Below are 18,119 nucleotides of genomic sequence, written 5' to 3'. Positions count from 1 at the left end.
AAAAAAAATGGGTGAACAGGTAGGATTTGTAATGCAGATCAGAGATGCTTTGTCCCTTCTGCATTAAAGTTACCTACCTGCCTGTCCACCCCTGTACAGTGAGCTAGGCATGCGCAGCTAACTGTAGAAACGCATCAGTGTTGAAGCTGACAGCACTCCCGGGCATGCGCAGAAGTGATGTCATCGCACTGAAAGCAACTGGTGATCAATACCAAAAGCTGCCCGAAGATGTCAGCGGCTGGCGGGGAGCTCCAAGGTGAGTATAGTATTGCTTTATAATGCACTTTTGACCAGATGATGGATATTTAAGCACTTATGTACCCTTAACAAGCAGTAAAAGAGCTTTAAAACAAGACAACCCTAACCACTCTGGCTACATGTAGTGTAAAATAATACTTTCTCAAGAAGTGCAGATTCAAAAGTGCAGTCTCAGTCAGTTTTTCAAAGCTAGTGAAAGCTGTCTTATGCTGTTGTGTTCCTAAGTAAATTTAGCGTGGTTTGTTGCTAGGCTGTACTCCATCTGAACATCTGTGTACATTTTTTTTTCTAGGCTCTGCAGGTCTTCCCTAAGCTCAGAGGATTGATTGTTCCTGCCTGTTTCCAGGAAGGAGGTTCTATTAATTAGTGTGTGAAGGACAATCATTGAGTTATATGTATCTGCCCCAACCAATCCCTGAGGTACTTGTTCAGAGGTATGGTTTGGGACATGATAAATACTTGGGTCACCTTTCTAGAAGGTTATCTACCTCATTGGCTTTTGCTTGGAGAAGATGTACTGTATGTCTAGAAGAATTTCTACTTGGATCTTGCCTCAGCCTGGGGTGTGTGCTGGAGGCCATAGGCCATAAAGTGGTTGTTAACCTCTGAAATGAAAGATTCTATAGTGTGTATTTGCCACAGTCCAAAGCTGAGCACGATTTCGGCCTCCTCTCTCTTCCCTCTGCTCTCTGTATTAGTCAGTTCTAACAGGTAATCCTAACACCAAAGAATCTAATGGGATTCTAAAATAGAAAATGCCTAACCCCTGCACTTCCTTAGTAAGAGGGCTTCTAATAACACACCCCACCCCGTGTGCATTAGATCTCTCAATATCACTTCAATCAGTGATCTCTCCCTCAGTGGAAGCTCAAGCTCAAAACTGTTCTGGAATCTGTCAATGTGTGGTGTTATATGTTCCCAGTGTATCATATGTTTTATACAAAGAATTTTTAGTATAAGTTTTTTAGTATATGTACAGTATATTAATTGAAATATTGTCATATTGGACTATTGGCTAGTTGAGGGTTTGTATGGTTTGATATCTAAAACTATTAACCTTCAACTTCTACTGAGGGAGAGAAAGAGAGCTCTGTTTGTAGTGATATGCTGAGACATCTTGGGATTCTGCCCTGCACCCCCTCCTGCACACAGGAGGTGATTAACCACTTGCCTACCGGGCAGTGCCCTAATGATCGGTGCCAATCCTCGCTCTGACAACTGCCGGTTCTCGGCAGTACTTCCCTCGCGCTCTGACAGCGTGAGGAAAGTGCAGCCGAGAACAGGCAATTGCATTTCCCGGAGATCAGCGTGTCATTGGACACAGCTGATCACGTGGTAAAAGGCCGCTGTGATTGGCCTTTTACCACATCACGTGATCAGCTGTGTCCGTAGGACACAGCGATCACGGAGATCGCCGGGTGCGTGCCCCGGGGGCTCGCAGGAGAGCGCGTTTTGGGAGAACGTCATATGACGCCCTCCCAGAACTGGCCGGCCTCAGTGTAGCCGTCATTCGGCTATCTGCGGTTGGCAAGTAGTTAATAGCCTCAGCTGTGCATTTGTTCTTATGAGACTCTGTATAGGGGTGGTGTCCTTTCCTTCCACTCAGGTCTCAGATTACTCTTCTGAATTTGCTGCTTAGTGCATGATGTCAGATCTCCACCCACTGCCGCTGGAGCTAGGAAATAGCTTCTGATCTGTGCATTCTGGAAATCTGTTAGAGGAGAGAGGGCTGCAAATAAACAGGTACAACTTATGTAGGCATATTCTTTGTATCACCAGTGGCTAGGTATTTCAGTGGGTAAATTGAGTTTACAACCACTTTAAGCTACATGCTGGAGTGGATTTCTTGAGATACATGGCTTGTAAATAATCCTCTGAGTCTCGGAGAAGCTGGGTAGAAGCAATTTCTGGATGTTTTAAGAAGGATTTTTCCCTCGCCAATCAAAGATGCTGCTATCACAAGCTTAAATAACAGATTTATTGGAGAGATTGTTAGAGGGAGATCCTCTGATACTCAAGAAAAACTTTGACTGCCACTAATTACCAAAAAGCTTCTTCTAATAGACCTTCTGCTGCTATCTTCAGAATACCTGCCCCATTTTTGTGCTATTTTACTTTCCCAGCAATATAAGGCAAAAAGACTACGGTGATTGGTGCTCAGCTCATTTTTCACCTCACCATATACCAAAAACTATAAACTGTTAGCCTACCACATCACTTACGGAGTCACTCCACACCACCCCAAGAGGAAGAGTGCGACACTTAAGCTAGGCACACATGGTCAGTTATTTTTTTTTCAGCTATACAAGCAGGTGGACAGAGGAATCCTCCGTACTGTGGCATTGTATTCTGACAGTGGGGACTTTCTGCTGGCAGAATACACTGATCAGCAGCTGCTGCCAATGGCTGCAGCTACTGCTCGATGAAAGTTTTCCAGCTGTAGCTGTTTGACAGAAGTCAATCTATCAATCAACTTCTGTCGAACAGGGAGATCCACCCACAGATTGAAATTCATCTGGTTCAGCAGGGAATTTCAATTTTCCTGTACCTAGTCTTAGGTACCCGCTCCCACTTCTGCTGCGATCAGCTAGTGGAAGCGGAAGTTGTCCTCCCCCACTCCTGCCCCGTAGTCTTCTGGGACACGCAACAGGTCCCAGAAGACTGCAAGGCCATTCAAAAAGCGCAGCGCTTCTCGCACATGCGCAGTGGGCACCCGGCTGTGAAGCCGCAAGCTGTCACAGCCGGGTGCCCACACTGAAGATGCCAGAGCCAGGGAGAGAAGACAGCCAGTGAAACCAGCGGTGGTGAAGACACCGCTGGACTGAGGGACAGGTAAGTGGCTGTATTTTAAAAGTCAGCAACTACAGTTTTTGTAGCTGCTGACTTTTATTTTTTTTTCAGGTGGAACTCCGCTTTAAGCAATATTAAACCTGAAAGCAAACATTTATTATATTGTAGCTTATCAATTCCTAGATGTGATGTTTGTATTCAGTTTCTTTTTTTAATTCTTCTTTCTTCTGCTTTCATTTGGTGATCCAGCCATCAAAGCTGTTGTTTTATAAAAGCACAGGCTTTCCAGCAGAATGTATCAGTTTACATGGAGGAGATACACCACTTAACACTGGCAGGGGTGATTAAAATGATCAGCTTTTATTTATTCATGTAAAATGTTATCCCAAGGAAAAAAATGTTTGATGTGACCCGGGGCGGACTGACCATTCGAGCACTCGGGCACTGCCTGAGGGCCCAGGGTCAGTAGGGGGCCCCATGAAATGTTCCTGGTACCTTTTTATAGGCTTTTTTGGGTGTGCTTTGAGTGTGGACAAGAACACAGGGGCCCCATGATCCTCTATTGCCTGGGAGCCCCATGAGTTGTCAGTCCGCCCCTGCATGTGACTGATTATAAAGTGTGAGCTGGTGCTAAGCTTCAATTAGTTACTGTTCTTAAACCTGCTAATACAGTTAACACTCCCCCCCTTCCAGGCTGACAATGCTGCTGTCTGCTGTGCCTCCTGTGCTCATGGTGTCTCACTAACACTGGAGGTGTGTTACAGGCCAGATTACCAGATGAAAACAGAGAGGAAGAAGCCAAAGAAATCAAAACTAATGCAGCCACCACATCTAATACATCTAATGATTAGTAAGCTGCAATATATTCCATTTTTGGTTTGGGGGTTAATACAGCTTTAACTTCCCTGGCGGTATTCCCGAGTGTTGCTCGGGGTAAAGTTTCAGTACCACAAGCGGTATCCCCGAGCTACACTCGGGCTTACCATGCGGCGTTGCTCAGGGAGTCCCTGCAGAGCTTACCTTGTCCTGCGTTCCCGTGATATGTCCCCTGCAGCGTCCCCGGCCATTTCCTCCGGCCGAAGCCGGCATCCGGCTTCCGTGTTCCGGTCCCTGCAAGCGTCGGGACTTACGGGGGCCGGAACCGGCGGGAAATTTAAAAATTTTAGAAACTGTAATTTTCTAATAAATGAAAATGACATAGTAAAACATTACTGTTTCAAACCATTTCACATACATTTTGTCCCTACTGCTTTGTCCTGTGCCCTGCCTGCATTTTGACTGTTCTTTCTGCCTGGAAACTTAGAAAAGTCCATGGCATCCAAAAAGCGTCCCTTTAGGTCAAAAGCGGTTTTAGACCAGCTAGAGAACAGCGATAGTAAATCAGAACCACTTGCAGAATTGAGTGATAATGATTCGTGGGGAAATTCGTCATCAGACACTGAAAACGATTTTGCAACTTTGCTCAGCGATGTGCGAACTTGGCGCTATATTTCAAATTTAAGTGTTTTTGGTTTGATTATATTATTGAATTAAATTTATTATTATTATATTATTATTTTTTATGATTATTTATTAAATTATAACTTATGATTTCGTGTTTCAAGTTCTATCATACCCGGGATGTTTACTAGACTCTTGTTCGGAAAGATTTCAGTGAGTTGTTCCTAAGAATTACAGGCCTACAATATAAAACGCCAAATTTCCATGCAAAATAATGGTACCGCTTTCAGCACCAAAAATCTGAAATAATCATACCACCAGGGTGGTTAACCACTTGGTAACCGTGCTATAGCTGAATGACGACTACAGCGCGGTTACCCAGTTTTGGGAGGGTGTCATAGGTGCGCACCCGGCGATCTCCGTGATCGCTGTGTCCTATAGATGCAGCTGATCATGTGCTGAGGTAAAAGGCCAATCACAGCGGCTTTTTACCACATGATCAGCTATGTCCAATGACACAGCAGATCACAAAGTAAATAAAGTTGCCAGTTATCGGCAGCACTTTCCTCACTCTGTCACAGCATGAGGAAAGTACTGCCAATAGTGTGCAGCTGTCACAGAGGAGATGCCCTGATGATCAGTGCCCTGCAGTGCTGACCAGCAGTGCCATCCACCAGTGCCCAGCAGTGCCACCCACCAGCACCCAGCAGTGCCTCCCATCAGTGGCCATCAGTGCCTCCCATCAGTGCCCAGTAGTGCCACCCACCAGTGCCCAGCATTGCCCCCCAGCAGTGCCACCCATCATAACCCCCAGCAGTGTCACCCATCAGTGCCCCCCAGCAATGCTACCAATCAGTGCCTCCCAACAGTGCCCATCAGTGCCGCCTATCAGTGCCCAGCAGTGCCTCCAGTTAGTGCCATCAGTCACTGCTGTCAGTCAGGGCTATCAGTCAGTGCCGCCAGTCAGTGCCACCCATCAGTGTCACCCATCAGTGCCACATATCAGTGCCACCTATCAGTGCAGCATCATCAGTGCCTCCTCATCAATGCCCACCAGTGCCGCCTCATCAGTGCAGCCTATCAGTACCCATCAGTGCTGCCTATCTGTGCCACCTCATCAGTGCCCATCAGTGCTGCCTGTCAGTGCAGCCTCATCAACGCACATCAGTGAAGGAGAAAAATTACCCATTTGCAAAATTTTATAATAGAAACAAAGAAAAACTTTTATTTTTCAAAAAATTTTCTGTTTTTTGTTTATAGAGAAAAAAAAAACACCCGGCGGCGATTGAATACCACCAAAAGAACGCTCTATTTCTGTGAAAAAAAATTATAAAAATTTCATATGGGTATAATGTTGAATGACCGCGTAATTGTCATTCAAAGTGCGACAGCGCTGAAAGCTGAAAATTGGCCTGGGCAGGAAGGGGGTATAAGTGCCCATTAGGCAAGTGGCTTTTAAACTACTTGCATTTAAAAAATATAATGATGTATTAGAGAATAAAGAGCTATCTTAATTTTTGCATTTTAATTTGCCTGGAGTTCATCTTTAAATGATAATGCACACGGCAGCCACCTGACATCACCTTTTGGGTGGCACTTTGTCCTGTCCTTCAAGAAATATACTTATATTGCTCCAATTAAAGGGACACATACAACCCTCCCTTGATCATTTTCCCAGGATTTTTCGGGAACTTTTGCATAATGTCTTCATTTTGTAATCTCACTCTCATGGTAACATAACAAGCAGTCATTAAGTTCCTCAACGCATCTGTTATGTGCCCAGTCACATAGCAGTTGTTGTCATCTCAATACACACACCTGAAAGTGACAGGGGAAACTGTCAGCTGTGATTTTTCATGGATGCGCGCATCATAATCTGTTTTTTACTAACATTCCCGTCTAGCAGGCAGCAACAGAATTAATTATACTTCATTTTGCTGTCTTTAACAGTATTGACCAAATTTAAGAACAAATGGGAAGCGCTTATCATGCTTGAAGAAAATAATCTATCAGTGGCACCATTTAAATTCTCTGCAGTTCTCTTATTAATCAAAGTAACACTTACTATCCTATCTCCACTTCCCATTAACAGTCATTAAGCACTGCTGCTGATTGAAGCAATTTCTTTAGGGATCTCAACCTCATTTTTAAGAGAACCTTCTTCAGTGGAAAACAATATCATATTAGAGGAAAGACATAAAGTAAGACAGCAGCTTCTTCAATCATAGTCTGACCTTGAGTCTTTCTCTACACAGGCTCACCGGCTCAGTGGCTAATGGGTTCAGAACTTCATCCTGAGTTTGTAACAGAATCAGACTCCAAAGAATCCCCGTCAGAAAACTAAAGTCTGACCATGTGGAACTTTACCAAAATCAGCAGCTCTTTCCCCTGGTTACACTCAGCAGCTCGATTCAGAAGGGGCCATGATGACAGTTTAATTATATCCCGCTCCTGACAGCTCCACAACTGTATGAAGCTTCACAAGTGGTTGCACTAACATGAGCAGTGTCACAAGTAGTATTCGTCACTTCACATGTGTAAGGCTGTCTGCTTCCAAGTTCATTTTTTATGTCCTTTTCCTATGTGAATTATTTTGTAGAAATCAGTGAATATAAAATGACCAATGGGATATAAATGTAAGTGCTTGCACTTATTATAAATGTAAGGCTGAATCCATGTCAGCCTACGTAAAGCTATCGCTGGTCTCTCTTTTTTTTTGCTAACTTGAAAAGCAAACCTTTGTGCTCATTGACATGAGATGGCTTTAGCCTGATTAGGTAATTTTGGCAACACTTCCTATGTCGATGGGAGCCACAGACAGGCACAGACAGCTGATTGTTCCTTGGAGGACAAGAGATTGACCGGGAGAACAAATCTTTTCCTAAGGATTAGCCTCTATTCTAATTTAATCACCAAAGGGTTCTTTACTCTATAGAAAAAACATTCAGAAAAGTCAGATGAATGGCATAATGACTAATGAGAAACTAATGCCTGGTATACACAGGCCAAATGTCGTCCGGTATCGGCTGGTTCAACATAAGCCGGCCAAACATCTGGCTTCTGTAGAGTGGGCATTCCAGTAAAAAATCTGCTGATTGGCATCCGATCAGCGCTCTCAGCCAATGGCTGCAAGGGTTGCCTGGTGTGTTCTGGTGGGGGGGGGGGCAATCTCCCTGTCAGAACCCAATAGTTTAGCAGGGAAATTGCTGTAGTAACATTGCATATTTAGTACGGTGAGCTCCTCCCGAGCTCCTCAGTTTTTTTTGTTCAGCCCACTTCATAGTGTGTACGAGACACAATCTTAACAGATACACACAAAAAAATCTTGAAAGTTTGGCAGCCTGGATAACACACGACTGACCATTCTCAATAATTGCTTGCTACTATATGAAAAACAGAGGACTCCTGAGTTCTCACACTCTGCCCTCTTCTCTCTCTTTTTTATCCTTTTTATCCCCCCTTTTCTCTCTTTCTCTTTCCCCTCCACTTCCTCGTTTGCCCTCCTCAGACCCCCAAAAACAAAGCCCAACAACCAGATAGCCACTACAGCAGGCTACTAAAATCATTGGGCCCCTGGAACATGCCCCAGGCTGAGACAAGGACTGAGTAGAGATTCCTCTATACACATATCCTCTCCAGGCAAAAGCCCAGGGGATGAACACTAGTGATGAGCCAAATGCATCTGGGTTCAGTGTGGGGCAGCTTGAGCAAACATGACTAAAGTTCAAGTGCTAAATCCAAACCAAATTTAGTTCACGTGCTAAATCCAAACCCCATTGAGTCAAATGTTAACGGCCATTCCCTAGGCTAATATGCTATGGATTTTTTAATAAATGGTGTGGGGGACTGGGCTAATCACCAAAGGGTTCTTTACTCTATAGAAAAAACATTCAGAAAAGTCAGATGAATGGCATAATGACTAATGAGAAACTAATGCCTGGTATACACAGGCCAAATGTCGTCCGGTATCGGCTGGTTCATGTACCAAAGCAAAACAAATTTTAAACAGACATGTACCAAAGCAAAACAAATTTTAAAAAATTAGGTTTGGCATGGAGCAGCAATTTTAATAATTATTAAAGTGAAACACTAAAAATGCTAATTTGCCTTGCCTGGAAGGGGGAGGGGGGGCTGAACCTGTATGTGTTTAAATTGACAGCAATTTAAACAATTCAGTCACATCATTCTGTTTCTAAATAAAGCTGCCAGGAAATTCCTTCAGCTATACCAGATTCTTGTCCTAGATGAGGGTCTGATATAGATGTTAATGGGGGACCCTTCACACAAAAGAACAGCATGTTGTTATCCTCCATTTTAAACCAAACCGTTGGTCTGGTATGGATTTTAAGAGGGAACCCTACACAAAAATTTAAAAAAAAATGAGGTCCCCTGAAAAATCTACACCAGACCTTTATTCAAGCATGCAGCCTGTTGGCCAGGAAAGGGGAAGAGTGCTCTGCCCTCCTAAACCAAACCAGGTGGTAAAGCAATAAGGACCAGGGGCGGACTGACCATTTGGAAACTCAGGCACTGCCTGAGGGCCCGGGGTCAGTAGGGGGCCCCATGAGATGCCCCTGGTACCTTTTTCATAGGCTTTTTTGAGTTTGGGCAAGGGCACAGGGGCCTCATGATCCCCAATTGCCCAGGGGCCCCATGAGTTGTCAGTCCGCCCCTGATAAGGACACTCATTCACTCTTTTCCTTGCCAGGTTGCCTGCTCAGATAAGGATCAGGTATAGATTTATGAGGGTCTCACAACATTTTTTTAAACTATCCCCATCCTTTTGCTTATATTGCCAGGGATTCATGGCCATATAAGTGAACGGGGTCAGTGATGTCATACACCTGCATCCTTAACAGCCATTGATAGGGGGAAGCTGTCATTCTCCCAGACCACATCTCTGAACATGGACCGCACAGATTATTTGGGTCACATTGATATTCATAACCCAGTGATTATCCTTCCCTTTCTGACTACAGGAACCTTCTTTACAGTAAAGTCTCATACACATGATGAGAATATCAGACGAATAATTGTCTGGTTTTTTTTGCATGCAAGGCTCATATTGAAAACGAGTAGCTTACTAAAGTTATGAAAATTTTCATAAAACAGAATACAATGATGTGATGTATTGTACTGTATTGTATTGTATTCTTTCATTTCTGAGCATGCCTGGTCTTGGTTACTCGATTATTTACAGAAGAAAATTGTTCATTCTGTTATCCTATGAGAAAAAATGTTGTGCTTGTTTCTTTGGATAATTTTGCATGAACTGTTGTGTTCGCCTCTTGAAAGCTGTGTACAAACTCTCAAATTATCGGACCATTGCTTCCAAAGTGGTGTTTTTCATCCTATTTTCTCATCGGGTGTGCTAGGCATAACAAATAAATCCACTGAGCTTAGGGAAGAAATTCAGAGTCCAAAAAAGGTAAACAGATGCTATCTTAAATGTAATTAGGAATAAAACAGCATAGAGCAGGGCCACAACATATAGTTTACAAAATCATCTGTCAGTTGTGTAATCTTACCTACAAGCTCAACCATATAGCACTGATGGCAAGATTTATAGTGTTTCATCTTGTAGGTAACAGAGGGCCATAGATTGTGAAAATGTCCCGTATCTTGAGCAGTGAACTGTAGCCAGAGTTCCAGTTCTTAACGCTCACTGTTCCAGTCTGGAAACATTCCACACTGTTTTTTTATTTTCAAGAAAATAAAACAGCACCTGACGTTTAACAACCTTTGGATTCTACTGATGTCACTGAGTCAGATTTAAGACTGAACTCGAGACACTTAACAAATCATAAACATTGTGTTCTCCCCATCACCCCCTTCTGATGAAGGATTTAATGCTCATTATGTATATTGTAATGTATATTGTAAAGCGCTAAGCAAACTGTTGGTGCTATATAAATCCTGTATAATAGTAATGTAACAGAGTAAAATGTACCGGTATCTTGTTCCACCGCTCAGTGGAGATTGTCATCTTTGTCCTCTTTGATCCCACACCAGAATGTGGATGGGCATTCCTATGCCATCTTGTATATTTTAGGACTAGTGGTGAATGTTGATCCTTCATTGTACATGATGATGCAGGTAAGATGAGGAGTTATGGACTAAAGAGAGAAAATGCTACCTGGGACCAGTCTTCGCAACCAGAGAACACTATGAGGAACAGAGCAGGGACGTAGAAAAAGGTGAGCTTTACCACCTTCATCCCCTTGACAAAATGAGCATTAAATCTTCATGACCTGGGGTGGGCAAAGTGTTTAATATTTTCATACTTGCCCTATGTTGAGTTTTAATAAAGAGCTTCAAGTACTATATATATATTAATTTATTTGTAGAAATGAAAATTTCACTTGAACGTATTAATCATGGCACACGTGATTTTAAAATAAAATATAACAAATGAAAATTGTTTAACTGATATATGGACATTCCATCCATGGACTTTAATAAATTTAAGCCATTTTTGTAAGTATAGGAGATTACTTTAGTTTATGTATCTGCACACACACTGAATGATGGCACCAAAGCAGAGCAAGAAACTTACAAAAAGGAGAGATGCACTTTCTCTGATGCTCCCAGCCAAATTTATGTGCCATTTACATACGCTTATTACAAGCAAGTACATGCTGGGAGAGATTAAGCACAGCAATACTGCACTAAAACTGTATTGCCTTCAACATAATATAAATTGTATATGTACTTTAAATAATGTTCATGTTTAATGTCACTCATCATAGTGCATTGTTTATACCGATGTGGCTGTGTCATTTCAGTTCTAGGGGATATAGTTATACTTTATAAATTACCAATTATAATAATTTTCTGGGTTTTGTCTTAGTAAATTTAGAATTAAAAGTACATGACATTTCAAAAATAATCCACAGAGCTCCTTATATGTAAAGCCAACCTGCTGAATAGGTAATAACCCAGACACTGCATGGCAAGTTTGATTTGTAATTTCATTATGTTTATTTTGTCTATACACCGCAGGACAGATGAATATACACTATCACTGTCAAGAATAATTTTTGTACACATTCATCTAAATATTTTAGGGCCCATATATGTAAAAGTACAATATGTAAACTCGCTAACTATAGGAACAAATGAGTATTGGGTATATGTTTTATATTTTAGTTAAAGTTAGTGTTACAAGGTAATTGCGCTTTCAGTGCATATTCTTTGATTTTTGTCCCTGCAGTCTGCATTAAAAGCAAATGGTATGCTGCATCTAATTTGTAGGGAATGGTGTGTTTGATATAGGGCAGGGTGCAGACTCCTGGTGCCTGTATACAGTCTGCTGCGATGCTGAGGAACCCAATCACTAGAGGAGCTTGTAAGAGACCTGAATGGGCTGAGGCTGAATTGGCTGAATGAGACATTTTACTACCATATATTATGTGAAACCCTTTAGCTGAGAGCTTTCTCCGAATATTACGATGTGCACAGACACCACAAAGCTGCAGAACAATGGGGTTGATTTACTAGAACTGGACAGTGCAAGATCTGTGCATGGTAACCAATCAGCTTTTAACCTCGCTTGTTCAATTGAGCTTTAACAATAAAACCTAGAAGCTGGTTGGCCAATATAAGTGAATGGATGGACACTGCTCAACCGACCCCAGGAGTCCAATGTTAAGGAATGGTAAGGAATGCCCTCAGCTGTCGTTCTGGCCACACCCTCTGATGAATTTGCTCCCCCCCGTGGGAGGGGTAAAATGCATCACAGGGCATGGCCAGAACTGTGGCTGAGGCCATTCCTTACCATTCCCTAACATTGGACTCCTGGGGCGGTTGAGCAGTGTCCATCCCTTCACTTGTATTGGCTGACACTGGAATCACTCGGACTCATGCTCCTCTCACTTGCCAGTGGGGTGATCTTTTTCCTTCTGTCCACAGCACCATAAGGTATACTTTTCACTAGAAATTGGTTAGTTTCTATGAAGATCCAGACTTTGCACTCTTCAATTTTAGTCAATTAGCCCCACTGTTTCTTCAAACACATCATTCTCTTCAACTCAGCAACCCATTTAATATTTTGTACAGATTACAAGGACAATGACAAAAAAAAATCTTAACTAAATCCTTCGCAAGAAGCTATATTAAAATGACTCCATCACCATAGATACAAAACTATACTGTAATCATTCTACAAAAGAGAAGATAAATATTCCCTTCTCCAGTGGAAAGGCTAATCTTGATTTCTTCATTAAATATGGGCACTGCCTCTGTGTGACCCTTTATATTGTGTTAGATAGCAAGTCCCCCGCTGTTCACTATGGTTCTTTCCAACTGCCCCGGGGCCCAGTAGTAACTTGGTCTAACGATATCTTCATTGCACATTGGACATTGGACCAATATAGAAGTAATTGCACGTGATGAAATAATTGGTGGATTACACCTCTGCAGTCAAATGAAAAATTGGTTGCCAGCACACTTCAGTCTTAGGAATAGGAACTTCCTTTGTTGACATTCATCCAGCATGTCATATGGCAAAAGTGCAACATTTCAGAACCACCAATTTTCATTAGGCAAGGTGAAATAAAACATATAGACAGCTCACCAACCTTTAGATAAAAGGTTGAACTCACCCAATGATATGGGTTGTGAGGATAAGTTTATTATCAGGCTCTCCTGGAGAGTCTTGACCTTTTGTTGTGAGCACACATGCTTCCTCCTCATTTTTTTCAGAATCCCTTCCTGGGTCTTTGGCATTGCCTACTCTGGGAAAAGGGGTATTCTCAAAACTAGTAGATGTGGGTGACACCAGCCAATGCCTAAATGGCTGCCCTAGGCTTCATAGGTGGATTCACCTATGAAAGATCATTCATTGTAGAGAAGACCACAGTTTTTCTTTCCCACTTTTTATTAAAAACAAAGTTCAAAGAGACTTGCATAATTTTCCTTGCAGGGGTTTTCCAGTACTTCTCTGACATAAAATTAAATAAACCATATTTCACCAGAGGGACTTTTAAGGCAATGATAGAACATTGTTAAAAAAATGTATTAATATTTTATTAGAGGTAAATAGTCAAATCATTAAAACCCATAAATACGGCTTACAATACATAATGCCACAAAGTACAAAGCTAAATAAACAGCATAAACTTAATGATGTGTCTCCATTCACCCCACGTGTTTCAGAGATTTGCAACTCATTTTTCAGGGATGTCAAAAGTATCACATCTCTGGTACTGGGAGAGAAGGACACCCAGGTGCAGAACTACCCTGATAGGGTGAAAAATTGTGTACATCGAGATTAGGTTTCATGGTAAACTGGCCATTTATGACATCTTCATAAAAGAGTCTTTTAATCCATTGTGAACCCATTTTAAACCATTGTGAACCCATTGTGAACCATTGTGGACACACTAGAACTGTGTGTCAGTCAGAACAATTCATCTCACTTCCCTCTCTGATTCTCAATAGCTTGTGGAAACAAAAGTATTTCCTTTTAGATCACATGCTGATTGGCCTGACTCCAGACGCTTCACTTTCCTCTTATAGATAAAGGTTGTATCATCCAACCAAACTGTGTCCTGTAGACATGTGACAGCTCCTCCAGCAGCTCCGGGTCTGTGCAGCCTGAAATGTCTCCTCCTCCTGCTAGAAACCAGCAAAATCTGTCAATCAGAAGCCTTTCATTCATTGATAAAAATACAGGGCTTCCTAGGAATGGCTGAGCAGTACCCAACCCAACCTGATTTTGTTCCTGCATCAAATGGGAAGTCAGTAACTATTTTTTAAAATGAACAGTGCTATGGAGATGTGTCAACTGTGGCAATATGAGTCAACTACCATAAGCAAAAACAGATAGATGTAATCTAAACGGTAAAGTGTTCCTGTTATTTTTCTAGCCATATACTGTAGCTCTTAGTGCCACATAATTTGCTTACTTGTGAAAACCAAAATAAAATATTTCTTATTAAAAACAAAAACATTTTTTTAAATATATGTAGTCCCTATTAGAAACAAAAAAAAGTACAAATACCCTCCACTGACTGCCTGAACTTCACTGTGCACATGCTTGTATCTATCAGTAAAGTTGGCCCAAGGAACTATTTAAAAAAATAGCAAATCGGGAGGCTTTAAAATATATCCGATCTTTTGCAGGGTGATTGCAATTTAATTTTGTTACGACTCTAGATTCTTAGCCAGTGATATGTAAACCCCAGAAAGTAATTCCAACAGGTTAACAGAGTATTTTTTGGTTAAGGTAAATTCACAATGTTATCTTAAAGTGTTAGCAAAAAAAGAATTACATACCATGAAATCTGGGTTTGTTTTAATTATTTAAATCCTTAAAGTGGTTTGAATGCCTAAACATGTTTTACCCTAATGCATTCCTTCCTTAAAGGTAAAAAAATGTTTATGTTAAAGTGGTATTAAAGGTTCTGTTTTTTTTGTTTTTAGTTTTCTTTAAAATGACAATCAAGTTATATTTGTGCAATGGTTTTGCACAGAGCAGCCCTGATCCTCTTCTTCTCGGGTCCCCCGCTGGCGCTTATGGCTCCTCCTCCTTGACCAATGCTCACATCCCCTAATACTTACCTGAGCCCTCACTTGATCAAGCACTGTGTTTAACTGCAGCAACTCTCTCCTCTTCTCCCCACTCTCACAGGCTCTGCTGAGAGCAGTGGGAGCCATTGGTCCCCACTGCCATCAGTCAAATCTTGTGAGGAGGGAGTAGGGGGCCGGGCTAAGCCTCGCTGTCTGTGTCAATGGAAGCAGCTTCCTATGAATAAGAAGGAGCCAGGAATAGGAGGAGCCAGGAGCACCAGCAGGCGACCCAAGAAGAGGAAGATCAGAGCTGCTCTGTGCAATTCCATTGCACAGGGCAGGCAAGTATAAACCTATTTGTTATTTTTAAAATTAAAATGGAAGACTTTACAATCACTTTAAATTAGTGATTAGAAAGTACATAATTAGTGTGTGTTCAAACATATATGTATGCCGAGGAGCACTTATGATAAGTGAACCCACTTATAGAAGTACTTAGGGTAGACCCAACATTGTAAACATAAACATCATTTATGTATTGCTATTAGGAAGCACTTATATAGCATTAAATAAATTAAATAAATGTGTATCTAGTTAAATACAAAAATTTTATTTTAACAGACCATGAAAGAGTATAATTCTCCCTTGGGACTTTGTTGCAGCCTAAGGAATAACAACCATAAGGAGTATAGATATAAAATCATATTTTATTATACAAATTATATCAAATTGTATAAAAGCTCTGGTCTCTGCACATGCAATTTTGACGCCTTCCACAACAATATGCAAAAGGAGTATTAATACATATCAAATAAACTTCTTATGCACTACAGAGATACCAATGTGATTTTACTATCAAAAAGTCTTCATCACGGGAAAGTGGTAAAGAGCCTAAATAAACAAGCAAAGACATATAAAGATATATAGCAAAAAACATTTTTAGGCAAAACATATGTATATGCAGCACTAACAATGGAAGCACGTCGAAAGTAAATAACGTAATAACATAATTGTGCAGCACGCGGCTCCAAAATGCCATGTGCATGCATGAAAGAGCTGCCACTGTAAAGAGGGCGCCACCAATGTGAACATCCACCCATCCCCATACACCAGAACTATGGCAAGGAAACCCTGAAACCAGAAATGCAAGGAGAGGCATAAAGGGGGCACCCAGACCAAGTGATCCCGAAGTCCCCCTAAGTCTGCGCTGGGGAGAAAATTGTTAAGGGGACACAGCATGGAAGGAACGGAAAACATCCAGAGCAAATATACAAAGGCCAAAAACATAAGGATTGTTAAACAAAGCACACTATACATAATGCACATTTTACTAACAGTATTAATGTATTCAATTCACAACACAGGATTGAATAGAATCAAATTCAAAGACTATGGTGAATGAAAAAAACAATGTATGAATGATAAAGAAAAAATAAAGAAGCAAAGAAGAGAAAAGATCGGTGAAACAAGCTGAAAAAATGTAAATAATTCAGCCTGTTTTGCCTGATACAAATCTTTTTAAAAAAGATTTAAATGTAATAGTGTAATAAGTCCTGGGGAACAAGTTGCTTTTAGTTTAAATATCCATTTCTTTTCTAGTCCTAAGAGAGATTTATTCCAATCGCCTTTCCTTTGTGAAGAGTGGACCTAATCTAATCCTTTAAAATCAATCTTAGGAGGTTTATGATCGTGCAAGAGAGCTGCATGTCTGCTTACTGGGAAGTCTGGTCTGCAAACATTCATGCTCTGAATGTGTCTATACATTCGACACCAAAATTGTTGCTTTGTTTTTCCTATTTAAAAGGCCCCCACATTCACAAGTAAGCATGCATACCACTCCTTTGCTTTGACAGTTTGCAAAGTGTTGCATTTTAAAGTCCCCTCGCCTGTGCACACAGGGGTACTATTGCTTATGCACACATTTGTGGACAAGAGATTTGGGACCAGGCAGAGCTGCGTTCATGTGACAGTCAACATTATGGTTAACATTATGGTCAACATTATGGTGGAACCCTGGCTTAGAGATGAGCCGTGCACTGTGTGCAGCTATATGATCTACATAATCTTTCCGCAAAACGAGGTTGTCTTGTGTCACTACACACCTTTCTTTCTGAATTCTGCATGTAGGAGGGACACTGCTGATCCTATGCCCTCTCCACCAGACCCAGATTTCTCTGCCACCTCACTCCCAGTGACAGAATGTAATCCCGCCGTGCATTAATGCAGGCCTCGTGCATGCACACAATTAACTCCTTCTCTCTCCCGTACCATGCAGCTGGATACATGGGGATACCGTGGGTTCGGTCCCAGTACTTTCTTTTTCAGGAAACCGATGGATAGGAAGGGAGGTGGACTACCAACCCCCCTTGCTACTAGAGCACCTGTCACTGGAGCCTGAGACTGCTCCTTGCCATCTGGCTATGCTACATTATCACCAGATCATAGATACCCATGGCAACTACACTTCTTCATTACTCCTGCCAAGTAGTCCATTTGTGATGGATTTCCTCTTCTACCCCATATGTACTTTACAGGCCCTGTTCTTCTAGATAGTGCAAGTACCACCATGCAACCCTTGTAGTAACTTCAGACCAGTCTTTTGAACAGTTTAAGAAACTTTACTGTATGCTTCTGAAACATTGCTGATCAAAATTCAGACTCAGTCCTCCTCACTAACTAAGCTGTGGCTGCCCAGGCATACCTGTACAGGTGTAAATCCATAATTGATAGTGTCTGTTACTGGTGGATCCCTTCAGGATGATAGTTGAACATTGCCCTGGGCTACATCTATTTCTGTGATCAAGACCTTCTCACTTCCCATGTAGTACCGCTGGCAGCCCCCTGAGCCTGGCCTTACCCCTATTTATATATACACCAGGGTGAAGGGCAGAACCCAAAAAGCCTGGGAAACCATCAAACCCATAGATTAACCCTTCCCTAGCCTGGGCAGCCCGCTACCTTTATCTAATAACAGCGAAACATGTAGGCACCTGCATACAGGGGAATTCTACTGTCCAGCTTGCAAGGAGAGAACAAACTTGAAAGCGATACTTGGAAACACATGACCAGTTCATTTGTGAAAATTGAGTTTGTTGATGCAGCAAATCACTGTTGGCTGA

This window comes from Staurois parvus, unplaced genomic scaffold (assembly GCF_062004578.1).
Source record: "Staurois parvus isolate SC_StPar_1 unplaced genomic scaffold, SC_StPar_1.0 ptg000082l, whole genome shotgun sequence".
NCBI lineage: Eukaryota > Metazoa > Chordata > Amphibia > Anura > Ranidae > Staurois > Staurois parvus.
Note: the sequence above shows the minus strand (reverse complement) of the source record.